Below are 17913 nucleotides of genomic sequence, written 5' to 3'. Positions count from 1 at the left end.
TCACTTGACCCGGCGACCTCTACTTCTCTGGCCCTATCTAAAACATGGTAATTACTAGGCATCGCCCACCCCTTTCATGGTAACTTTCCACTTTGGAACTTCCTCCCGGAGGTCCCACATGTACCTCCCGTCATCGTTCGCCGGTGGGCAGAGCCTGGATATGAACAACTATGGGACTTCTTCGAACAGGGTAACTTCATAGAGTGGCCAGATCTTCCACTGTCCTTGAAGCGGAGACCATCCGCTTGGCTTCAGTAGTCACCCCTCCGGAAAATCCTTAAACACAAATACCCCAGTTTCCCAGTGCTGCCACCTGATGAACCTGCAGTTACGGAGCTTACCTCTCCCACCCCCATGAGGGGCAAAGTTTCCAGACTCTACACCCTGGTACAGGCTAGATCGGCCCCTACATTTACCAAGTTAAGACATACCTGGGGGGATGACCTTGGTCTCGAAATCACAGATGAACGATGGGCCCGAATGTGTGCATGTATTCATCAGGTATCCTTTAACTCCCGCTTTAAATTGATCCAATTCAAGGTGCACCACAGATACCACTACACCCCGAGCAGACTACACCACATTTCAAATGACTTGTCCCCAAGGTGCCCCAGGTGTGGCTGCGACAACGCTGGCTATATCCACATGATTTGGTCCTGCCCCCGTCTCACTCAATTTTGGAGCGCAGTATGTGCTACTATGTCAGCTATCCTCGATCACCCTATTACCCTATCCCCAATGAGTTGTCTTTTCCATGACTTTTCTGAGCTCCGCTGAGATTCCAAAAACCTGGCTGGACTTTGCATGCCACTTGCTGTACGCTCTATTTTACTCTGCTGGCTTCGGCCTACCACACCCACCCATGCACAGTGGCTCAGGGCGGTCACATGGGCATCGGACACCGAAGAATCCTGGGCTATACAACAGCCAACCCACTAAAGACCCAGAGATGTTTGGTCAAGGTTTCGTTTATACATGGCTCCCATTGATTCTGCCTCGGACTCTACATCTCCAGTCCTCTCCCCCTGCTATTCCCGCACAACCTCCGGAATTGTTCACTCACTGCCCCCACACCCACCTTGGATGTCTGCCACATGTGCACAAACTGGTTTTGAATTTGCTTTATATGTTTGTATTACCTGCATTGCTCTGATTATACTTGTCCTGTATGTAGCTCACCTGTTCCTGTGCTGCCAAGCTAAATAAATAAAAGTAAAAAAATAAATAAAAAAAAGATAACTTGGTGGATGGGACAGAGAGGAAGAGGATGTGGGCAGCGGCAGACCCTAGACGGGCCTGCCACCTCCCCTCACTCACCTAAGTGTGCCAGCACTGAGAGGCAGACACTGTTGCCACCTAGATCCTTTATTACTTTGGGCTATTAGGTGGCACCCACCTATATGCTGAAACTATTGCATTAGAGTCCAGATCGGGGAAAAAGGCATCTGAGGAGGGAACCAAAGCTTGTAAGTGTTGTTTAGTTATTTGCCCACCCATTGACTGCCATGGCCATGTGGCCATTCCCACCCAGTCCTGCCCCTCCAGACCCAAAACTCCTAATTATGGGAACTCTTTGAGTTAACTTTAATCAAGACTTACCATCTAGCTTTGCACTCGAAATGTCTGCCAGTGTTTTTTCAAAGCAGTCTTCTGAGGGCTAATGTCTTAATTGCAGGAGTAAAGTGCCACCGGTGTAATTAAAATGTCGTAACCAAGTCTACATTCACAAGCACCATGCGTGTCCTTCACTGAAGTCTTGATAAAAACATGCATTGACAAAGCCTACTGTGATGGCTTGTGTTTTAAGATTTAAGTATTAGACGTTTGCCGGCACTATTATTAGATACCCAGGTACACACACCATTTTGCTGCTGGTACCATCAGTGGCCAGTTAATACCACTAGGGTGGTGCCTGGCAAGTGCCTTTCCCAGGCCTAGATAAAAGTCCAAACTGTTGGCATTGCCAGTGCTTGTTTAAAAGCAGCAGCACATGGTGCCAAGCAGTCACGTGGTGGTGCTTTGCTATTGGATCGGCCCTCTGTGGCACAACACCAGTGACACATATTCCTGCTAGTGAAGCCAGCTGTAATCCCTGAAAATCGATATTCTGCGGACAGAGATAAAACAGAAGAAAGATTGTGGGAAGTTCGCTCTATACCAGGTGATGAGAATGTGGTGGCAAACGAAAGCCTGACACATTCCTTCTGATTTCTGTGGCGAGGCGAAAGAGGAAACATCCCAAAGTAGAACAGAGATAGAGAATGAAAACAGTTCCCACATACAAAAAACTCCGTGCCGACTCTAACATTAGTGGAACGTTATCGTAAAGGGATGTAGCACAGCCACCAGCAGTCCCTATAGCAGAAACAATCTCGGTCCTGCATCGATTATCACTTTCGATTTCACTGCCGAACCTTTTCTACAAACTAGATTTCATTTGCAGAATTACTGGGCCGAGGGTCGGACGGCACAGATATTACGATGGTGTGTTTTAGGTGAGGGGATGTAGCTCAGTGGTAGAGCGCATGCTTTGCATGTATGAGGCCCCGGGTTCAATCCCCGGCATCTCCAGGTGCATATATTTTTTGGGGTACGCATGAACGCCAACATTTAAAGGATATACTGTTACATCCTCTTTGGGTTTCTGGTAAAGAGGACTATAATTTTATGTCGCATCTCACTACATTGAACATATTCCGTCGCTCACGTTTCAAGACTATCCTTCTTGTGACTAGTTCACATTACCAGACTGGGGCCCTGTCTAGACAACAAACAGCCGGAGCTGCCTCAGCAATACCGCGAATGGGGTTCACAGTAAACAAAACCCCTGGAGAGATGGTGACTGACAAATATAGATAGCATAGAACAAAGTGATCATGGGAAGCAGCAGCAGCAGGCAGGATTGGGCAGGCAAACATTCCACGTGACTTCTCTGAAGTGCCTCGAAGGAGTTCTTTAAAAGGGAAAAATAGAATTCATTAAATGTTTTCTTTAAAAATAGCTGTAAATTATCATAACCTATTCGTTGATGTGTTTTTTTTAAACTTTGTTTCAACGCTCTTAACATGTACATAGTCAAAGTAAAACTGTGCACTTGATTCGCCGCCGTCTGCAAGCAGTAGTACATTCATTTCAGCATACGGCAATACATAACGCCTCACTGTGGCAGTGCACAAGGATCTTATAGCATAGCACAGGCATGTTTTATTGCATGTATGTATTGTGTTTTGTATGGCACAAACCTTGCTGGGGCATAACAGAAAATTTTACATTCGGGGTGACGAAATGACTATTGCTCTGTAGGAGCACAGGGGTGAGTAGTGTCCAAAACACCTACTCAGCCCCAGACTGCTACTAAACCAGCAATGAGCGCAGTCATAAAGGGGAAGCCGACACACCCGACAGGTATACCCCCTATGCCTCTTTTGGTAACTGTGGCAAAGGGCAGTCTAAATTCTTTCTGAGGCGTTTGAGCTGTTACATTTGCACACAAACACCAATAGTATGGTGGTACCAACATGAATAAATGCCCAACCAAGGTTCTACAAAAACAGGAACTTTAGGAAATACGTACAGTGCATACAACAAATTAAAAACAATAAAGACCCACCTCTCTAAAGGAAACGGAGAGAATACACACTATGGGAATAAAGGGGCATTCAGTGTGAAGACAGGGGTGCTGGCCAATGATTTTAGCAGCACATTTCAATGTTCAAGGATATGTCTTTTAAATGGCTAAGAAAGGTGGCTTAAAAGTTACTGAGGTGCCGAGGCAGACAAGGGGGACAAAGATTCTTCAAATGCGCATGTCTATTGTGATTGGGGCTCAGCAGCATCGAGTCAGGCTTATTGGAGCTCTTTCTGGATCGAGTCAGTGTCAAGCCGTTTCAATTGGTGGTCCCACGAGATCATGGGCGCTGAGACAGGTTGAGTCCGCTCGAAGTGCTCAAATGGTACAGTGCAGACTTTTCAAAAATGATTGGCTAGATTGCGCAAGCTGGTCACCCCAAATGTGCCCTTGGGTGGGTTAGATAGTAGAGCTTGCCTCTGCCCTGAAGCCTTCTGTCTTCAGCTCTATGGCAGAGAACTTTGGTATAAACTAACCATTCCCAACACATTTCCAATGAATCCTTCCTCTCCTTCTTCTGAGAATCCAAAGATGAATCAACTGAGGACCACATTTCCTGCCTTTATAAAGGCAACATTCTACAGCAGATTGGCCCAAAACAAGAATGTAGTCAGTGTCCAATCCAGGCTGCTATGACATGTGTACCTTGTCTTCCAATGTCATATATAGAGTGCCTGTGTCTGCAGAGAGTGGGGAGAGGGAAGGATGCGTAGGGAGGCCTGACAGAATCCAAAACAGTAAAACCCCTCTCTTGACCTAAGCCTGATCTCGTGGTACTCTAACTGCACCCACTATCCATGTCTGCATGCTTCAAAATGACTCTGGTGATCGACACCCTAATGTGACAGTGGCTTTGTCATATCAGGGCTGCCGGTGAAACACTCTTTCGCAGGGGACCTCCCGGTAGAGAGTTCCAGTACGCTGATGGGAGGTGTTAACATCTTCAGAGGCATAATAAGAAGAGCTTCCTGGGACAAGGTCCCACATGGATTGCCGGGTGGAGGTCAGAGAGCCGCTACTGGGTGAAGAGTGACCCCCAGAGACAATAATAACCCATCTGGGGGGGAACGATGTGGCACAGCTGGGAAGAAGGCAGCTGCTTAAGGAAATGTGCGCCACGTTCTGGGCATTGAGCGAGGAAGAGGGCGCTTGTGGACTCATATGGCCAGAATCGTGCCCAGATAAATATGGAGGGGTGCAAATTCACACATGGCTGTGGAGAAGTGCCAGAAAAAATGGAATATGGACATGACAAAGTTTTGCAGGGGAGCATGTTTCTCAATGTTTAGGGATGGCCTAATAAATTGGGGTGTACCAGGATACTACGATAAAGATGGGGTTGACCTATCTCAGGTGGGCTCAGACATATTATTGAATTTTAACGACGGATTGAGAGAGCATGGTTTTATTAAAAGAAAAAAAGAAGAAGCAAAGAGGAGGAGGATGGGGGCAGCGAAGGGGCGACAACCCCTTCTGGCCGTTGCGGCCAGTCAAAAGTAGTACAATGTTGAAAAGAGAGCTGATGGCATTAGAATGAGCTGGGTGCTGGAGGACAGAAGTGTTGAAGCACGTACGCTACTGATCGTCTGTGTGGACTTGCATGTTGAATATTAATATTTTGTAAATAATTATGCCTGGGCTTAATTTGTTATGGGCTTCAGGCGAGGATAAATGCCAGGCCAACAGCAGGTTAAAGCTCGGGATGAGGGCATAGCAGCACCCGACGTCATATGTTAGAGAGATGGCACACCCACCCTGAAAGGGGGGCATGAGGGCACCAGGCAATAACATGGTGGAGGGCCAAGGCCCCTCCAACTCCAATTCACAGGGCGGCAAACACAAGGGTCACAAAGCAAAGGTAACCCAGGTGGAGAAAGGCAGCAGGACAGGAAGGGGTGGCTGTCCCGAGGGAGAGGGACTCACGATTGGAAGGGCAAGGTCTTCTTCACACCTTCCAGGTGACTTCAGAGACCCGGGGGCCATTTTGTTTATGTCTTGTCAGCGATGGATGTCACACCAACGATCGAGCAGAGAAACATCCTCTTTACAGAGGAAATGACCATGAGCAATTAGCCCCGTGTTTAGCCTAACACGGCAGGTGGACACATAGGGCTGGAAAAAGAGCAGCCCCCGTTTGCAGTTTCCAGCCCCGGCTGGTGAAAAGAATTAGATAATGTCACTCCCCACAGCCCAAAACCAGAGATACACAATTCGTCCTGAGCGGGAGGTTCAGGAAGGTTGCAGGAGTGAGACCTGGATTTTGGAAACAGTTAAATATTTTCAGCTGCCAGTCCCCAGCCCTGGCCTGCAGGCCCACACCATGTGATCACGGTCCGGCAGGTCTCGCTGGTCTGGGCCTCCTGCATCAGCATGGTGCCCTGGGTCCGCCCAGGCCACCCTCCACCCAGGATGCTCCCGGCATCCACAGTGCCCCCGGCACCTCAAGCCCATGTCCCCATGGGCCATCATGGTCCCGGCCTGCAACAATAGTAAGTTCGGGTGATCCTGGCAAACTACCAAGGTGCTGGCTCCCCCAGCACGTGAGAGGCCGGCAGTGTGTCCACCTGCGGCCCCCCAACAGTTAAGTACATTCCAAATATGTAAATGTCACACATACATAGACTGAAAACTTGGCAGCTGGGCAAGGGGGTGGGGGTGTCCCAAGAATGCTGAATCTCTACTGGAACAAGATGTGGGGCTTTAAGGAGGCTCAGCAGGCATGGTTCAAAGGGAGGCTGGCTCTTTACTGAAACATATGGGGTACGTGCCTGGGATCTTCACTCCGTTTTGAACCAAGCAATGGGTTCTAGTGAGATTGCCTTTGTGCTAGACCAATGGGTGGGCACTGGGGCAGCCTGGTGTACTCGGCAGAAGAGCCAACAACCCAGTCCACCCCAGCAAGAGTCTTTTCAACTATTCCTTACATTATTCCTATTTCATTGTAGTAAGGCCAACACATCATACTGTTGTGTATAATCCACACTCATACAATCATATCAATCTTTCACAAGCTGTAAAATTCGAAATGTTCAGAGACTGTGCTAGATACTAAATTGCCTAATCTCACTTGGAGATATGGTAATTGAGGAGAAAACCCAAGAGTCTTTTCTGAACAGAGCCCAATGCAACAGCCATTTCAAGTCATTTTCCAGAATGGCATCATGACGGCAATGGGGAATTAACATAATTTTCCAGGCCTGTATTCTATGAGTGGTCCAAAGGCAAGAAAGAGTCATGAAATCCCATGCAGGTGAGATGGTAAGGTGCATATGTTAAGGGGTTTCAACCTCTGCTCAGTGCTCCCTGAGGTACTCATTCTCCGTGACAAGCTCTTTACAAAGACATAAGTATAATACAAAGTCCCAATGATTAAGAATTACTGATATCGGGAAAGGGTGCATTAGGCTATCATAAATCTCGTAGTACTGCAGATTTCAGGGCACCTGTGCTTAGCTAAAAATTAGGGGTACCGTGACACTAAGTGTATGGTTCCATGGTGTAATGGTTAGCACTCTGGACTTTGAATCCAGCGATCCGAGTTCAAATCTCGGTGGAACCTCACATTTTTCACTGAAATGAGACGCTTTTCGGAATCTCAATTTTATTTCCCTTTATTTCATTCATTCCCGCTCCTAGTATTTACAATTCGAATACATCATGAACGAAAGTCGGTCTTAGTTTCGTCTGACTTTATTTTGTTCCGTGTTCTTTACATACTATCACTATAAAAAATGTAATCTGTATTAATTTTGCTACTAAATAGTTTTTAAAATAGTGTTCGTTCATATCACGTTGTGCATATGGACTTCACTATGGAAGATGAAAAGTGAGGATTAAAGAGGCTTTCGCTAAAAGTGTTTCCGCCCGGTTTCGAACCGGGGACCTTTCGCGTGTGAGGCGAACGTGATAACCACTACACTACGGAAACGGAACTGTACGTGTGCTTTTCTTTCCCATTATTATGATAGCGCATGGAAGGGGGTGCTGAAGCACGGCATATCAACACAGTAACATTTAAGCCAGCTGGCTCCTTCCATGCCAGTGAAGTCAGACAGATCATTGTACACTGGATTAAACTTGCGACCAAGATCCCGTTAATATATATGTCTTACTCCATGGACACTCCCCATCTTTTGAAGTTTTAAAGGAATGTATTGTTTCATTTTGAGTGCCCCAAATCAATCCAAAATCCTTTGTAAACGTGGATCTGTCTCCAGTGCTGCATCAACCACCTGTGCCCGCACCTGGCACAGGTGAGTGTCCCTGTATTAGATCACTACCACCACCTCTGCACCTCATACCATGCGCCACACACCTGAACGATTTATCAGCAACAGAAGAGATATTGTTTTCCCTGGAAAATGCAATGCCCAGAGAGCCACATGAATTTGAATCACACACCCAAAGAGGACGACACATAGGGGGCCCAGTATGACACAGGGGGCGCAGGATGGCGGCTATAGCACAGCAGTGCACGTGCCAGAGGAAGACAGAGAGAAGCACGTGGATGCGGTGCTTTAAAGACATGCATCCTGTTTGAGCTTCCAGCATCACATAGACTCAATAGACAGCTGTGTGACTGTCTCCCAGGTGTCCTCTGCCATGTGTTGGTTTGGGGCTCTGCCGATGCAATTACCACAGAGCAGCCAGAAGGCACCCCAGTAACTCAGCAGCCCAGGAACGCCATTGGTTGAATGTCATCACTTATCTCAGAGAAAATGAATATCGTTAGAGGGCTTGAGCATGCGTGTGTGAAGTGTATTTCTGGTTGTGCATATTGTGACCAACCCTACAGATGTATCAACCTGTGACCGATAATGGCATTTTAACGAGTTGGTTGCAAGAGGGTGCCTGGGCAGTATGGCTGTGTGCTGGCCACAGCAGGCCTGAGCAATCTTATGCAAGGGAATTGTCTTTATTATTGTTATTTAGTATTGTGAACACTTTTCCCGCCCAAAAGGAACCAGAGGGCAATTTCCAGAGAAATAGAGAACTGCAACATACACGTACTAAATAATCACAAATACAGTAATTTCTTAATAAATCCAAAACATCCAATTGCAATTCAAGCTGCAGGAGCACTCCTCAAAAAGTCTTTTAAAACATGGTGGACGAGAATTCAGAGTGCACGGTAACAGTGCACAGCACAGGTTCAGATGCGTTCCACACTGCACAAGCCCCCTTAGAAAAGGAAAGGATCCACTTTTTAATGTTTGTTTTTAATAGAGAATCAACGTTTTTCTTCTAGATGACCTGATTACATATAATATGAATTAATCCAAATAGACAGAAACACTGGGCTGAACAGTTGTAAAGTTTTTAAAACAATATAGAGCTTTATTTATCATGTTGCTTGCCCCCCATTGTGACGCAGTGACCAGGAGAAATTTGACCTAACATCCTTAATGCATATACAAGCAGGGCTTCAGTATGTTAGACCGCCTTAGGGGTGCCAGATTTGACTTTGCGTGGAAATACAGAAGATAATTCATACAGTCCACTCTTAATCACACCAGTCCCTGAACTACTGTCCTAAAACCATCTTTAGGCAAAGAGGTGACATACATTTCAGTAGCTGTAGATTTTGTTCATCAGATTAGATAGTGAATACAACATGCTTTGCAAGGGACAGTCTGGGAACACAAAGAAGCCCAGGACTTAACTGTAGAATATATTGGCGCAGAAACAATATGTAAAGTGAACTCTCCCAGGCAGAGCTAAGGGATAGAACAAGAACTGAGTCTTGGAAGGGCTGCGTTTGTCCTCTTCCAGTCTCTAATGTTCTGGGAGGGTTGTTTGAGCTGCCGGATGCTCTCCTCGGTTGACACCATTAGATAAATATGGGCATCTTGCACACACTGCTTCATGAAGAATCCCAGCTGGTCAACCATCATCACCAGTGGCTCCATACATAGAGTTTTACTAACGGCTGACTCCTAGGAAACCTAAGCTGGTGTAGGGCTAGAGGAGAGCTGTTACTCCGCACCCTGACCAGTTCAGACAGCTTTGGCCATAAAGAAGATTAACCAGTCCCTCAAGCTCTTTCACTTCCAATACGGGCAGGAGTATGTCAGTCCAAAAGACATTGGGCCTCATTATGAGTTGGCCGGTAACCCGCCTGAGCCACCGGCCGGCTACCAGCAAACTCACCTTACCATTACCGGTGCCTGAAATCCGTGTGTTACCGGGATATTACGGGTGCCAGCAACGGTGGTAAGTTCCCATTCTCGGGAGTCCCATAGGGGCCCCCCAGTTCAGCATGGTGCCCTGGGTCCACCCAGGCCACCCTCCATCCAGGATGCTCCCGGCATCCACAGTGCGCCCAGGCCCATGTCCCCATGGGCCATTGGGATCCTGTCCTGCAACAACAGAAAGTCTGGGTGATCCCGGCAATCTACCAAGATGCTGGCACCCCCAGCACTTGTGATGCTGGCCGTGTGTCCACTGTCGCCCCCCACCAATGGCGACGAGGAAGACGGACCCCTGCAGCACAATCTGTTGCCCGCAGGAGAAAGAAAAGGAAGCAGCACCCACTGCCACAAGAAAAGGAGAGAGTGAATGCCCAGTGACCCACCGGCAGACCCTCCCTGGCCGCAGCCGTGTGTGAAGAGGGTGCTTGTGCAGCCGGAGTGCGGGTCAGCCTGCAGCACTGAGGCATCGGCCATCAAGTGTTTTGCCTGCTCCCGCCGAGGGAGAAAGTGCCCAGCTCCGCGATAGCAGCTCCAAACCAGAACACGCATGAAGCAGCATCCGCTGCAAAAGTAAAATGCAGAAGAGGCGGCATCCGCCGCCGGTCAGAAGAAATGTGCCCCAAGAAGAGAGTAGATGCTAAGGGACCTCTGCCGCCTTACAGAGGGAGAGCGCGATGCTGCAGCGTGGGTGGCGCTACCGTAATCAATAAATAAATCTCCTGCCGGAAAGTGGGAGGAAGTAAGGTGCACACCAGTCTTCAAGAGGTCAGATGTTTCTGTACGGTTTTCGCACTATTCTTTTGCAAAGGACCAGGTGTCTCCTGGAACAGCTACAGCGAAGCAGGGCCTCAAGAATCGGTTGGATGATTATACTTGTGATGAGACAAAAGAGCTGAAAAGCAAGGGTTCAGTGGGTACTATGTAACAGTTTTTAATCTAGAGATCATGCTAGACTCAACAGGGACACATTCCATGGAGCATCGATAAGTGGAGGAGTACCTAAGAAGAGCAATAGAGGCACATAAATCCGCGGATTAATAGCTCATAACTCCACCACTAGTGCAGAGCTACCAAAGCCCAATGATAGAAGAAAGTGAAATTAGAGTGTGTATGTGGTTGTGCAAAGTGCAGACACTAGCCACAGTCTACGCATTTGTACATGCGTACATACATGCATGTGTCTGCTTCCACAGCAAGTGTACTGCAATGAGATCTAGTCGCTCAGAGGCTGTGATGGGCCACTATCCTTGATGTGGTTTGCCCTTATATGCCAGTATCCATACATAAGAACATAGTCCTGCTGACGTTGTCAGTAAAAATGCCATGCCACAATAAGAAAACATGTCACGACTGGCTGCACCCATATATGCCAGTATAGCGATATAGGAACGCTCATCATACTGGCTTTAATTTACCCTTGATGCCAGTAAAAATGCAATGCCATGTCAGAAAATAGCTTCAGGCAGGATGCAACCAAATTAGCTAGTCTAGCCAAGTAATAACACTTACCATTCAGTATAAATCCCTTTTGTTTTCCAGTTCAGTCCACTTTATTTCCTCATGCATTCTTCAATTATGTCCCCACTCTTTTGCCTTCTCATTCTGAATCCTGTCTCCCTGTACTGAAATCTTTTTTTTCTCTGTATCCCTCTGTGCATCTCTATCACATCACAACTCAGATAACTTGGTTGGGGAGGGGGGCGCTGTAGCTCTCATAGAAGATGGCCGCCTGATTGTGAACTCCGCTTCGTGGGGCGCCTTCCTGTTTGAATCCTCCTTTGGTGCCCTATTAAAACCTGGGCCAGCCACCCTATTAAATTGCTGCAGGACCCGGGCGTGTGCTGCTCGAACCCCGCGTCCTGAATCAACCCTATCGCAGAGATCCAGTGCTTTGAAATTGGGCCGGGAGCTGGCGCCGTTCTGCCCCGCTCCTCTGCTCCAGAGTCATTTGGCTTGACTCTGAGGATCCGGGGCCTACTGGGGGGAGGGGCACTGTGCGGTGCGGCGTCACCTTCTCCCCACTCCTCGAGGAACCGTTGCGGCCTGTGCGCAGACACCAGCCCCCTGACTGGACCCCGGGGTGCAACCCCAAATGTAGAGCTGTTGCTCCGCCGCCTCTCCCAGGGCGGCGTGCTGCCTATCAGTGCCTCTTGTGGATCCGGAGAGGAGGCTTCCTGTTCTGGGACCGGATTGCGGGACGCTCCCGCTCCTGGCTACTGCGGTGAGTCCCTTCGGGTCCCACCAGACACTCTGCCCATCCGCACTGTAGTGCTGCCGGTGCTGGCACGCGTCGCCTCCCTCCCTGGACTCACGACCGGAACCTGGACCTTCTGTGCCGGGACCCACTGTGGCTGTCGTCACGCTCCGCTGCCCTGCTACCCTGCCAGACGCACAGGGCCCCCGCTCCTAACGCGACCTGGTGGGCCCTGTCGGGGGGGACACAGACTCCTCGGGCGCCGTCATCTATTAACCCGTGCACCACTTAGGTGTTGGCACACGCTGCCCGCTGCTGGCCCTTGGATTGGGACCTCTTCTCTTGGTGTGGATCCTACTGCTCTCCACCGTAGTGCCTGCATGGGGTATTCGCCGTGGTGATACACCTCCCGCTCATTGCGCCACATATATCAGTTGGGACACCACACAGACCATGGTTAGTGGTGCACCAGGCTGGTCCCCCCTACCGCGGCGCGCAGTGACTGGACCCTCTGCTTTACTTGGATATACTGGGATCGAAGACCACTGCAGTGACTGTCTCCTCGCTGCCTGGCCGTGGGCGTCCTGCTAACCCCTCTGTGGTCCACCACTGCCTTGCTGGGAGCCTTGGCGGACCTCTCCTCCGACACAGGAAGTGGACTCCCCAGTTTGCTCAACCACATCAGTGCCCATAGCTGCTCCTACTTCCACCCCTGTCACGGCACACTGATCTCCGGTTCTTGGCCTTCACCCGTGATCTTCGGGGCGGTCGACACCAGGGGATCCACTCACTGACCACTCAGTGCCCTCATACCACTGCCGGCCAGGGAGATCCCCCCCGGACCTGCGAACTGGCGGGCAGTGGTGACCAGAGACTCCACATCCTATTACAGCACTACTTTCCACTTCAACCCTGTCGTCCTCTGGGCGCCCGAATGCTCTGAATAGCCTGTCCGACCATCCTCTGTGTCCTGCCCTCTGCCTCCCGACCTGCCTCGACACTCCTGCCGCCCGCCCAGGCCTTCGGGCCCACCCTCCGCCTGGTGCCATGACCAAGGGAGCTGGAAAGAAGCAATGCTCAATTAACATTTTCACAAAAACCCCGTTGGGGCCGGTGGGGGAGGTGTCCGGGTAGGAACCATCTAACCCCTCGACCTCGGACCCGGCAGACGCTCAAAAAATGATGGAATACATCCGGGAGGTGTTCACCACGCTCCACAGAGAGCTTGACGACATGAATGGCACTATATCCTCTATCAAGGCTCATATGGAGAGGACCGACGGCCGGGTTGCCGAGATCGAGACACGAGTGAGTACCACCAAGGATAACTTGAGCTCTCTAAGGGCGGAGGTCTCCACACTTTCTGGCCGTGTCGCCGAGGTTGAGAAAAAGAACGAGGACCTCGAATCACGCTGGAGACGTAACAACCTCCGCATTATCGGAGTACCCGAAGATGGCATAAAGGTACCCATGGAGGATTACTTAGAGTGCACTCTACTAAAATTGTTAGACTCCAAAACTCTCCCCATAGTTCGCGATCGAGAGAGCCCACCGTGCCCTCACTGCAAAGCCCAGACCGGGTGCACCACTACGACCCATTATAGGTAGAGTTCTAAACTTCTGTGACCGTGACGCCCTGCTCAGGCCGGCTAGAGCCAAGGGTGAACTCATTCTGGGCGCTGCCAGGATCCATCTATATCCTGATTTCTCGGTGGCAGTCCAACGTGAACGCAAAACCTTCCTGGCAGTAAAGAGGAGGCTTCGAGACCTGCAGGTCAAATACTCCATGTTATACCCCGCTAAATTGAGCATTGAACATTCCAACCAGGTCTACTTCTTCACAATCCCTGAGGAGGCCTCCAGATTTATCGATGAACATTTCCCCGGCTGACCCCCTTTTGAAACACACATTGTCAATGTTATGTTTATTGGCTGATTGTTCATGATTTGGGACTCCGACTTGGTACAGAAATGTCTACCCGGTGGATGAGCGTGAGAAGGGGCTGTCTTCCGCCTACTCGAGTTTTTCGGTCTATGACATGTATGTTCTGGTCCTTAGGGCTGGCCTCATAATCCCATGGGAGACTCTCGTAGTTATCACTGAACGCCTCTCTGGTTCAATTTCTCTCCGCAGCGCTCATCCACTGTTGCTAGTTTACTCTATTAGTTGCTGTTAAATTCAGTCACCTTCCTGGTCTAGTTGATTGATTAGGGGGCTACTTCCCCCATACGTGAGAAAATTGTTTCTATATTTTGCGATCATGCCCTTTCCACCCAGGTGGAGTCCTACCCGGGTGGCACAAGATGTCATCACTAGGCACCATGCTTATCCTTAAATTGCCTTCCGGTCCGGAGCACCGCCGCCAGGCCAGCTCACAGGCCCCCCGGCGTTGATGCCATTGGTTTGGATTTGGTTGTTTGGGCATGGGGTTGTCATTCCTCTGTTTGTTTGGGGGCGGGACGTCGGAGGGGGTGGGCGTTGTTGGGTTTTATGTTAAAAAAGGCTTGGTATCCACAGGGGAGGTAGAGTATGGGGCAATATTGTTCAGTTATTATTGCAAGGCTGATCAAATGGTGCACCGATCATGGGGAGCACCACCCCGTTAATCCGTCACTTCTAATGACCACCTCTGGACTGTCAACTGAGGATAACTTGACATTCATGAGTTGGAATGTGCGGGGGCTGGGAAACTATAAGAAGATGAAACAACTACAGCTTCAGGCCAAACGCCATTGGGTCAAAATACTGTTTTTACAAGAAACGCACGCCTACACCGAGTATTGTGAAAGATTTGCCAAAATGTGGGGCCCTCAGAGGTACTTTACTAATTATTCTACCCAAAGCCGGGGAGTTATGACTCTAATTCACAGGAGCCTTAAATTTAACCCCATATCTACACAGATCGACCCCCTGGGCAGATATGTGTTAGTCCATGGTAGTCTGCAGAATAAGGAGGTGGTCCTATTAAACATCTATGGATCCAATATCGACGACCTGGAGTTCTATTCACATCTCACGTCTCTCCTTGACAGCTTCCTGCTAACAATAATCCTCTGGGGAGGTGATTTTAATACGATATTTGACGTAGACCTTGACAGATACGGCTCCAGACCTCGCCGACTTTCCAAAGCAGCCTACACTACACTGTCATCTCTCCCCAGTCTTTCCCTGGTGGACGCATGGAGGCTTCTCTATCCCGACTCCCGCTCCTACTCCTTCTACTCTTCGGTGCATGACTCATATTCCTGAATCGATAGATGGCTAGTGTGTGACATACTTATAAGGAACATATCTCACCTATCGATCCTTCCCAGAACCCTCTCTGTTCATTCACCGGTGACTATTACCCTTTGTTGGGGCCCAGATCGTGACCGCAGCAGACACTGGATAATGAAACCTCACTCTCTCCTCGACCCCGTCTTCAGCTCAGAGCTGGAGACCGCCATTGAGGAGTTCTTCGAAATTAACACCAACACAGTGTCCTCACAGGCCACCCTCTGGGAATCTTTCAAAGCTTATATAAGAGGTATTGCCCTGTCTAAGGAGAACAGCATCCTTAAAACAATTCACAGAAATATTGCTGAAAGCAAAGCCATGCTGTCCGCACTGGAAGCTCAATGCTCGCTACACCAAACTCCGGAACTCCTGGCATCAATCGGTACGGAACTTGACACATTCCGTTTTCTTGCGGACCGCGAACTGAGGTTCCTGGACAGCCCGGGACTTGCGAGGAAATACGGCGAGTGTCAACGCCCAGGCCATCTTCTGGCCAGGCTTCTCCACCGAGAATTTGGTGCCCCTCCCATCCCTGGAGTGGAGAGACCCGATGGTACCCTAGCCACGTCCCTGCAAGATATTAACTCTGAATTCCTCTCTTTCTACGAATCCCTATATGCCAATGCAGACAATGTCCCGACAGGGGAGATCTAGTCTTCCCTAGATAAGCTTCCCCTCTCGATCCTCTCCCCTGAGACCATTGGATGTCTCGAGAATCCATTCACCACCGGGGAATTCTTGGATGCCATAGACTCACTCTCATCAGGGAAATCCCCAGGCTCAGATGGCATTCCCGTTGAATTCTATTAACACTTCAAATCACTCCTACTCCCTCGCCTAATGGCCCTCTGGGAGGAATCAGTGGAGGTAGGTCTGTTTCCCCCTTCGCTCTGTGAAGCCACAATAACCGTTTTGCTGAAGCCCGGTAAACCCCCCACTCAATGCTGCTCTTATAGTCCACTCTCGCTTATCAACGGGTACGCCAAATTACTAGCCCTACGCCTTGCCCCCTACATGCCGCATATCATTCACCCCGATCAAGCGGGATTTATTCCGGGACGCTCCACCTCTCTGAACCTGAGGCGTCTCTTCAACATTATAAGCAGGATTAACCCAAATCTGCATGCAGTAGCAGTGGCACTCGATATGCAAAAAGCCTTCGATTCTGTCTCGTGGGAGAATCTCTGGCGGGTTCTTAAAAAATGCAAATTCTGCCCCGCTTCCTTTCCTGGGTCGGGCTGCTGTACTCCAACCCAGTGGCCAGGGTTCGTACTGAGGACCGATGCTCCCCCCTTTTCCAAATAACTAGGGGCACTAGGCAGGGCTGTCCCTTCTCTCCTCTGGTCTTTGCCATAGAGATGGAACCTTTCGCGGACATAGTATCCCTGTATGCTGATGATGCCCTTCTCTTCATCCGTTCCCCCGACACCAATTTGGCTCCGATATTGGAAGATATCCTTTTTGGACAAGTTTCTGGCCTCAAAGTAAATTGCTCTAAATCTACCCTTTTGCCGCTCACTGCCTGCACACGCCCCCCTCCTGATACCCAGCGATTCACATGGGCCCAGTCAAGCTTTACCTACCTGGGCATAGTAGTGTCTCGCCGATTCGAACAGGTTTTTGAAGAGAACTACCAAAAATACCTCACTAGCCTTACGACAAAAGTCGCTGGAGTAGGCTCCCGATCTCACTTGCCGGCAGGATAGGGATACTAAAAATGGTAGTATTTCCCCAGCTTCTGTACAGGTTCGCCAATATCCCCCAGTGGCCGAGCGGCTGGTTCTTCCGGGTGCTGACTCGTACCCTTAATACCTTTCTTTGGCACTCAGACATGGTCCGGCTTAAACTCAAGACCTTGACCATCCCGATGGAGGTTGGCGGCTTCGGTGCTCCTGACTTCCTTAAGTACTGGCTGGTGTCCCAACTCCAATACACTTCACACTTGTTTAAAACATTGGACCCCCCACCTCATGTCAGACTCGAAAAGCTATCGATCAGCGATCGTGATATTTGCTCCCTGGTTATCACGCCCATGCCGAGGGTATTAGACTCACTTGACCCGGCGGCCTCTACTTCTCTGGCCCTATCTAAAACATGGTAATTACTAGGCATCGCCCACCCCTTTCATGGTAACTTTCCACTTTGGAACTTCCTCCCGGAGGTCCCACATGTACCTCCCGTCATCGTTCGCCGGTGGGCAGAGCCTGGATATGAACAACTATGGGACTTCTTCGAACAGGGTAACTTCATAGAGTGGCCAGATCTTCCACTGTCCTTGAAGCGGAGACCATCGCTTGGCTTCAGTAGTCACCCCTCCGGAAAATCCTTAAACACAAATACCCCAGTTTCCCAGTGCTGCCACCTGATGAACCTGCAGTTACGGAGCTTACCTCTCCCACCCCCATGAGGGGCAAAGTTTCCAGACTCTACACCCTGGTACAGGCTAGATCGGCCCCTACATTTACCAAGTTAAGACATACCTGGGGGGATGACCTTGGTCTCGAAATCACAGATGAACGATGGGCCCGAATGTGTGCATGTATTCATCAGGTATCCTTTAACTCCCGCTTTAAATTGATCCAATTCAAGGTGCACCACAGATACCACTACACCCCGAGCAGAC

General features: G+C 49.5%; 3 non-coding genes across 3 annotated transcripts; 2 read left to right on the top strand and 1 right to left on the bottom strand.

The window, feature by feature from the left end:
• The first annotated feature begins 2499 nt into the window (after window positions 1-2499).
• On the top strand, window positions 2500-2571 carry TRNAA-UGC (transfer RNA alanine (anticodon UGC)). Its single transcript has one exon. It is a non-coding gene; the product is annotated as a tRNA-Ala (tRNA).
• A 4544-nt stretch (window positions 2572-7115) lies between these two features.
• On the top strand, window positions 7116-7187 carry TRNAQ-UUG (transfer RNA glutamine (anticodon UUG)). Its single transcript has one exon. It is a non-coding gene; the product is annotated as a tRNA-Gln (tRNA).
• Window positions 7188-7483: 296 nt separating this feature from the next.
• Window positions 7484-7556, bottom strand: TRNAV-CAC (transfer RNA valine (anticodon CAC)). Its single transcript has one exon. It is a non-coding gene; the product is annotated as a tRNA-Val (tRNA).
• Between the last annotated feature and the right edge of the window lie 10357 nt (window positions 7557-17913).

The sequence above is a fragment of the Ambystoma mexicanum genome, assembly GCF_040938575.1.
Source record: "Ambystoma mexicanum isolate Mex_15411 chromosome 12 unlocalized genomic scaffold, UKY_AmexF1_1 Mex_chr12_unloc.2, whole genome shotgun sequence".
Classification (NCBI taxonomy): domain Eukaryota; kingdom Metazoa; phylum Chordata; class Amphibia; order Caudata; family Ambystomatidae; genus Ambystoma; species Ambystoma mexicanum.
This window is presented reverse-complemented; position numbering and strand designations above follow the sequence as displayed.